General features: G+C 40.0%; 1 pseudogene; it reads right to left on the bottom strand.

Moving 5' to 3' along the window:
- Positions 1–5796: 5796 nt before the first annotated feature.
- The window catches only part of LOC103071018 (ferritin light chain-like), a 16129-nt pseudogene continuing 13303 nt past the window's right edge, over positions 5797–8622 (bottom strand).

An 8622-nucleotide genomic window follows, 5' to 3' on the forward strand; every position in this document is an offset into this window, starting at 1 on the left:
AATAAAACACGTGCATACTTCTTTTGGAAGGTGTCTCTTATGTACAAGTCTCTCTCATAAGGCATGAAGTTGAGAGGATTGTATAAATTCGTGATACTTTGAAGACCATCATAAGAACTTTTACTCAGTGCTTCTGTAAATCAGGAAAGGGTTCTCATTCCTTGGATTTGCTGATTGTTTTAATAAAGAAGTTCTTATCTGAAATGTCTTAGGTTCTTTCTCCTGCCTTTACGCTTGAATGCTAAGGTTTTGTTCATGCAGCAGATAGTTCTTGGGCGTTACTCTATGCCAAGTGCTATGCTGTGAAAGCTAAAGAGTGGAGCAAGACAAGCTCCTGATTTTAGTAGGAGGGGCTGCCATTGACTGATTGCAACATGGAGCAAATAGACCATGTGGCCCTCAAAGACCCATCCTGAAAGAACACCAAGAATTTCCTTCTAAGTTATATTGATGCAAAACTTTGGATGTTTTAAGAATATATCCCTTACTCTGTGCTTCTTGCATTTTTTCTTTTTAAGCTCTAGGATGTTTTTTCTGAGGATACACAAGTGCTTCCTAATCACTGCATTCTGAAACAGACAATGAGGTCAGTAAAGGATGATAACAAGATGACTGGAAAGGGGATGTTTGAGAAGAATTTCACAGATATTTAAACACTCCTCAGCACTTAGGTTAAATTTTTAAAATTTATTGAGGAAGTCGCTTTAGCTCTTTAAGTCCTTTTGATATTTTGAAGACATTTCCATTAGGGTGAACTTTGACAAGGAGAGATTCTCCCCAGGGAGTTTCATTTGTAATACTCAAGAAGAATGTACATCCTTAACAGGAGTTTCACAGATCAAGGATACTTTTTAAAAAGTTTTTTTGAAAATCATTTTGTATTCAATATTAAAGCCACGGATGCATTCAAAGGTAGGCTTTGCCATCTCTTATTCCATCTTTGTTGTACTCCCTGATTTGTCCTTGATTGATTTTGAAATAGATGAGCCAGCTTTTAGAGCAGGAGAATGATTTAATTATTACAGAACCCAAGAACCAAAATCAGATTTGATGGTATGTTGAAACAGTGTTCAGGATGAATTAGTGAACAAATGTGGAGTATATGTCATTGATATCTGATACCCACATGTTGACCTAAAAGTGGTGCCTTTTCCTTTAGGCCTTCAACTCTAAATATCAAAGCGTTGACTTTATTGGTGCCTCTTAACCTGGGATGAGTTCACTTGTCTCATAATGGAAGTTGGGGCACCGATAAAGAATCTAGAGCTTAAAAAATGGAGGAAAGGACAAATGCAGGATATACTTAATTTAGTCCTTGGTTAGGGACCACATTGTAGGATGATTAAATTAGCAGCCTGAACACTGATGTCAGTACTGACACCAGAGGTCAGCTAATGTACAATTTATTTTTTAGTAGTTTCAAAGGTTACTGTGATTATTTGGATCATTATGAAACATGTATTTAAGCAAACACTTTCGTAGAATTTTAGAGCTGGAAGCGACCTTGAGATCATCAGACCTGGCCTTCTCAGTAACAGGTGAGCAAGCTGAGGGCCAGGAAGACAGCTTGGAGCAACAGGGACAGAATGGGACATGGGGCCTCTCAGTCCATCCTCCGCGCCCCATTTCAGGTACAGTTCACTTCCCTCTTCCACATGAGCCAATGATGGAAAGACCAGAGCCTAGCGGGCAGATGGTGGACTTTAGTGGTACCCATGCCACATTCTATAGTCTAAATAATAGGAGGTCATTAAAAGTGGAAGCTAAAAATCAATGAATTCAGCTGGGGGTTCTCAGGAGAAAAGACAGATGAAAAAATATAGCAGAGATGTTCAGAATGGCTTGTCAGAAGGTCAGGATTCCTCTCCCATCATTAGACAGAGGAGGAGAACCTGAGAATCTGGACCAGAGTTTGCAGCTCTGGAACCGGATGAAGAGAGCAGCTACTTCCCAATATTTATGTGGGAGAAACTTCATTTTATTTTTTTGGTTTCTTTTTTTTAAATGGAAGCATAGTTACTTTATAGTGGCTTTTCTGTGCACCTGAAACTAACACAACATTGTAAATCAACTATATTCCAATAAAAATTTAAAGAAAGAAAAAAGGAGAGAAAGTTTACACTGTTGTGTTAGTTTCAAGTATACAGCAAAGTGATTCAGTTATCTATCTATCTATCTATCTATCTATCTATATATGTGTTCTTTTTCAGATTCTTTTCCATTACAGGTTATTACAAGATATTGAGTATAGCTCCCGGTGCTATACATTAGGTCCTTGTTGTTTATCTATTTTATTTATAGTAGTGTGTATCTATTAATCCCAGACTCTAATTTATCTCCCCACCTCTACGCCCCACCCCCTCCACTGCTGTCTCCTTTGGTAACCATAAGTTTATTTTTGGCCTGTGAGTCTCTTTCTGTTTTATAAATAAGTGGAAACTTCATCTTAAAATCAATGCCAAGAATGGCCGACATTACAGTTTAGGCCAGCACAAAGGCATTTAGAGGTTGGATGAAACTGGTTTGTGTCAGAGCTTTGTTCTTACTAGTGTGTGAGTTTAGCCTACTTGAGCATCCTCCCCCGCCCCCACCCCCGGCCTCAGTCTTCTACTTAGCTCTGTATTCCTTCCCTCATTCACCTGATAAACACTTACATAGCATTTATTATGGCCTCTACCGTATTCTGTCAAACTGGGTTATTCATATGTACCCCAGAAAGCTGTTTTAAAATATGAAATTGGATAATGTACTAAAACATTTAGCACAAATTAGGAGGTAAAATTGAGCTAGAGTTGAACTGTTGGCATGGGAAAACCATGGTGGCACCTGGCTGAGGCTTCCTGCTCTTTGGCCGGGGCCATCTCTGGCCTCCCAGGGGTGGGACAGCTGGTGCTGAGGCAATGATGGTGCATCCCAGTTGGGAAGAAGCAATGAGGGGTCTGGAGACCTCCAGGAACCTTCAACGATTGGCCCTTGGATCTCACTGGGAGGTAATTTTGGAAAAAATGAAATAATTTGGACAAAGGAATTAGCACAAGCTGAGAGAAAAGAAAAAAAATTCGTGCTTCCAGCAAATGTGTGTTTCATTTGATTTAATTTTTTTGTTTTCATTCATCTGAGAACTTCTTTAGTGTAATTGGTCGAGGAATTCCTGAGACTCATACAGTGCTGGAGCTGGTACCGCCATCTATTTTTTTCAACTAAGAAAACTGAACCTGTGGGAGGGGAGGTGACACTGTAATGGACTCCTTGGCCTTCCTCTTCGTATTTATCTAATGTGATCCTCGTAGCAACCCTAGGGAATGTGTAGGTAAGTCTTTGTCTCCAATTCCATGTGGATTGCTTAGGACATTGCAGGAATCATTGGTAGAGATGGAATCAAAATCCAACTTTTCAGATAAGTGGTTGGGTGCTCTTATTATCATCCTACTTAATTGGTAGTGAACTTTGCAGAACTCTACCTTCATTACTTCAGTTGGCTGTCAGATATTTATGAGGCAGTTGCCATGGTGCTTACCATATTCTAGGCCCTGAGGATACAATGATGATTTCCTTTTCTTCACTCTCAGGGAGTTTACCATCTAGTTGGTGGCGTAGCACATAAGCAGACAATTGCAGAAAGAAAAGCCAACAGAGATATGTCAAAAGCATTATGAGAATACAAAGATTGTATGAGAACTATTTCTTTGAACAGTAGAAAAGAGCTGTCATCATCTGTATACTAGGCAGTATGCTAAGTGCTTTGCACAAATTATTTTATGTATTAGAAAGACCATTTCATTGGCCCTAAATTAATATCTAGGTTTATATTCATCCTTCCTAATCCTGATAGTACCTATTCTCTTCCCCAAGCTTCCATAGAATGTTCTGGTGTGTAATGAAAAAGCATATATCAGGAATAATGTATCACTTTTTGTTGTAGGTAGATACACCAATGATAACCAATTTGAGACAAATTCCTCATTATACATTAAGACAGATTATTATTATGGATTATCTAAAATTGAGGGAGCATGTAGTCTCTTACAAAGACAGAAAAGCAGTGAGAGTCTGATAGAAGAGGACATTTGGGGCTAGCGTGAAAAACCTCTTTACATCAGGGAGGGTAGGGAGGCATGCGGGCAGCTCTGAATGTTGCATACCAGTGGGAGACACTCCCAGCCACCAGCAGAGTCAAGCTGTGGCATTTTCCTGCGAGTATAAACTGAGGTTCTCAGTCGCTGGTGGGAGAACCCAATCTCAGCATTCTAGTCCATTTAACCTGGTCTCCCCCACTTCCTCTGCTCTGCTTTTTGTGATCCCTTTTCTCATTTCCTCTCCATTTTTAATAGAGGTCTTTAAAATACTCTTTATTCCCTTGCTTATCCTATTTCCCTTGTTTGGGATGGATTTCCAGGGGAATCTGAGGTTAGGGATGAACTCTTTGCGTTCAGCTGCAGGCAGATACCCTATGAGAGCCTCCTAACTTAAAAATTTCTACCCTATGAGAGCCTCCTAACTTAAAAACTTCTAGTATTCCAAAGTGTGTTCTGAATATTGGATAGAAAGAAAAAGAATGTGTATGTGTGTTTATATATATTGTGTATATATACTTATACATGTATATATGTGTGTGTATATATAGAGAGAGAAAGAGAGAGGGGGAGAGGGAAGGGGAGGGAGGGAAAGGGTTGAGGAAGGTGTGTGGGTGGGGAAAGTGCACACCTTGATTTTCTTGTACTTGCAGGTGTTTCCTACTAGAAAAGGAGGATTTATTGGAGGTGGGGGTGAAGTCACATAAAATAAACCTGAAACTTTGGGAGTCATCATACAGCCATTATGGAAAACAGCATGGAGGTTTCACAAAAAATTAAAAATAGAACTGCCATATGATCCAGCTATCCTACTTCCGGGTATATAGCCAAAGGAAATGAAATCACTGTCCTGAGAGATATCTGAGCCCCCATGTTCACTGCAGTATTATACAGTATTATTTACAATAGCCAAGACATAGAAACAACCTAAGTTTCTATTGACAGCTGAATGAATAATGAAAATGTGTTTTACACACACACATACACCACACACACACACACACACACACACACACACAGGAATACTACTCAGCCATAAAAAAGGAAATCCTGCCATTTGAGACAACATGAATGGACCTTGAGGGAATTATGCCAAGTGAAATAAGTCAGACAAAGACAAATACTGTGATGATTTCACTTATATGCAGAATTCAGCACATGAAGAAATTTTCTAGATAAGAAATGTGAAAAAGGTTTCATTATATCTTTGATTAAAAATGGACAAAAATGGGGCTTCCCTGGTGGCGCGGTGCTTGGGGGTCCGCCTGCCGATGCAGGAGACGCGGGTTCGTGCCCCGTTTCGGGAGGGGCCCACATGCCGCGGAGCGGCTGGGCCCGTGGAAGAAAAAAAAAAAAAAAGGACAAAAATGGAAGCATTGATGTAGAATTAAGTAGTCTTCAGATTTTATTCACTGAATCAGTTACAAAGATAGCAAATATCGTTTTTAAAATTTTAAATGAAAATTTAAATTTTTTATGAAAATCTAAATTTTTTATTTTCAAATCTGTACAAGTTGGTACATTTCGATCCACTTGTTCACCTACATTGTATCAAAGAATTTTTTTTTTCCCTGCAAAAAGCTTTATTGTTTCCATTTGGTCCAAGGCTTGGGAGAGGGGTCCAGGGTGGTTAGAGAGCTGCCCAGTGGCTGCAGAGACGGGCTTCAGGCAGAAGCCCTGACGCCAGAGGGGCTCCTCAAAGGCCGCTGGGCTCCAAAAGTTCCTAGTCATACTTGAGGGTGAGCCTTTCAAAGAGACACTCGCCCAGCCCAGCCTGGGGACCAGCCAGCCTGCAGAGGTTGGTCAGGTGGTCACCCATCTTCTTGATGAGTTTCACCTCCTCATCTAGGAGGTGGCTCTCCAGGAAGTCACAGAGGAGGGGTTCTGTGCGGGCAGAACCCAGGGCACGCAGATTCAAAAGGGCCTGGTTCAGGTTCTTCATGTTAATGGCGGCTTCCACAGCGTCCTGGGTTTTACCCCACTCATGGGGAAATGGCTTCTGCACGTCCTGGAAGAGGGCGCAGCTGCTGCCCTGGTTTTGCATTTTCAAGAGGTGCTCGGCGCCCTCGTGCTTCTCTTTAGTCCATTCGCGGAACGAGTGGCCCACGCCCTCCAGAGCCACATAGGCGTGTGTCTAAGCCCAGAGAGAGGGAAGTGTAGGAGGCCCACAGATGTTATGCTGACCAGACGGTTGACGGCGGCCTCCACCTCGGTGGAATAATTCTGACGAATCTGGGAGCTCACGGTTGATAAGGAATTAAGCTCAAAAAATGGTGTTGGCTGGTCCTGAGGATAGTTGAGGGTCTGACTCTGAAGGTTGCGACGGGAAGAAGGGTTGGAGGGTGGTCGGAGGCTGGAGCAAAGGGCGTCCCTGGATCTGTTCCATACAAACACTTGAAGCAAGAGACAGATCCGGGGGACCGCCGTGCACACTGCCTCAAAGCAATATTTGATAACCAAGAGAGAAAATACAAAACAAAACAGGAAAATGATAAAATGAAAATATGATAAACAAGGGCCATGGGATAATTTTAATTTTTAAGTAATAGAAGCTGTTATTATCTTAATAATTTGTACACCTAGAAGTAATTGACACTTTACTTTCATGAACTGTTTTGTCAATTTGCTATAGTAGTGAAAATCAACTCCTTAAAATCTGAGAACTTTTGTTTAAGAAATGCTGAAGTAATAATTATGGTCTCAAATAATGAAACATTGTCTTTTTTCTCCTTCTTTTGAAAAGACAACTGCTGTATTTCACTGGCCTACAGATATTTCAGTTTGGAGGTTTTTGTTTTGCCTTCTCAAGCTGAAGAATAAATGTCACCAACATTAAGCAGTGGGACTTCTCCTTTGGTGCAGCATTTTAGGTGATAGGTGTGACACTAATAGTAGAGGAAATTTGACATAGGCAGCTATATCTGATGAAAAAACATTTTTCTGAAGTTTTTATATTTGCCTGAAAATTTTGTATCTTAAAGTTCTCAAAAATTGAGTGATTCAGTTTTCATTTAATCTTTTCAGAGAATTTATAAGACAGTTTCGATTTAAAACACTTCATGTTTTTTAATAGTTTTAATTTTTTTTTTGCAGAAATATGTTGAGTAGAGCTGCCAAAATTTGCTTTCTAGGTTCATTTAAAAATCTCTAGAGCTACATAAGATACTGTGTCATGCACAAAATTAATCACATACAAGAAAAATCTTATAAAAATTCCCACAAAATGTGCTAGAAGTAATAGCAGTGATACTATTTATATTGATTGACCAGTTATTACATCCCTGATTGCTCTTACATGCTTTATCTCATTGAATCCTCACAAATATACTATGAGATTATTATCTCCGTATGACATCTGAGGAAACAGATGAGTAGTAGAGTTGGAATTTGAAGTATAATATTCTTTTTTTTTTTTTTTAATTTGTATTGGAGTATAGATGATTTACAATGTGTTAGTTTCAGGTGTACAGGAAAGTGAATCAGTTATACATGTACATATATCCACTCTTTTTCGGATTCTTTTCCCATATAGGTCATTACGGAGTATTGGGTAGAATTCCCTGTGCTATACAGTAGGTCCTTACTAGTTATCTATTTTATATATAGTAGTGTGAATATGTCAATCCCAATCTCCCAATTTATCCCTCCCCCCCCTTTTCCCCCTTGGTAATCATAATTTTTTTCTACTTCTGTGACTCTGTTTCTGTTTTGTAAATAAGTTCGTTTGCACCAACAATCTACAAACAATAAATGCTGGAGAGGGTGTGGAGAGAAGGGAACGCTCCTACACTGTCGGTGGGAATGTAAATTGGTACAGCCACTATGGAGAACAGTATGGAGGTTCCTTAAAAAACTAAAACTAGAGCTGCTACATGATCCTGCAACCCCACTCCTGGGCGTATATCCGGAGAAAACCATAATTCGAAAAGATACATGCACCCCAGTGTTCTTGTTCAGTTTTGAGCTTAATGAATGTGTAGTGAATAGAAGAATGAATGCATGACAAAATACGTACGTGACTTTGGAAAATCCAGTTTGAGCTTCTATTGATCTGTGAAACCCTGAATACTAGTCAGGTTGTGTCTAACATATAGTCAAAAACCATATAGGAAATACAGGGGAAAGGTGGCTGGCATTGTTAATGGAGGTTTCGTGAACATGCTCCATCAACGTTCAAAATGAATAAATCTGAATGTATTGTATGTGATACTTTAGTATTTGTAATACGGCAAACAACTTAAGTCCTTTTCTGTTGTTACTGATTGTTTTGTTTTGGTCTCGGCTATTGTCACTGTTCATTTTCCTGCATGATTTCCTTGCGGGGGGAGGGCACAAATTACTGGCATAATGGAATGACTTGCTGTGAACCTTGAGAGTAGAATGGCATAGGAAGGAGTTGTTGGCAGGCAGAGAAGACAGTCATGTTCTCAGATTTATATTGACTGCTAGGGCCCCTCTGGGGTCTTTGGGGAGGTATCTTCCTTGGTTTGCGCTCCTTTCAAGATCAGGGCTGGTTTGGGGACTCCTGGAACAGCTTCCCAGGGAAAGA

Source organism: Lipotes vexillifer, unplaced genomic scaffold (assembly GCF_000442215.2).
Source record: "Lipotes vexillifer unplaced genomic scaffold, Lipotes_vexillifer_v1.1 scaffold1211, whole genome shotgun sequence".
In the NCBI taxonomy this organism is placed as follows: domain Eukaryota; kingdom Metazoa; phylum Chordata; class Mammalia; order Artiodactyla; family Lipotidae; genus Lipotes; species Lipotes vexillifer.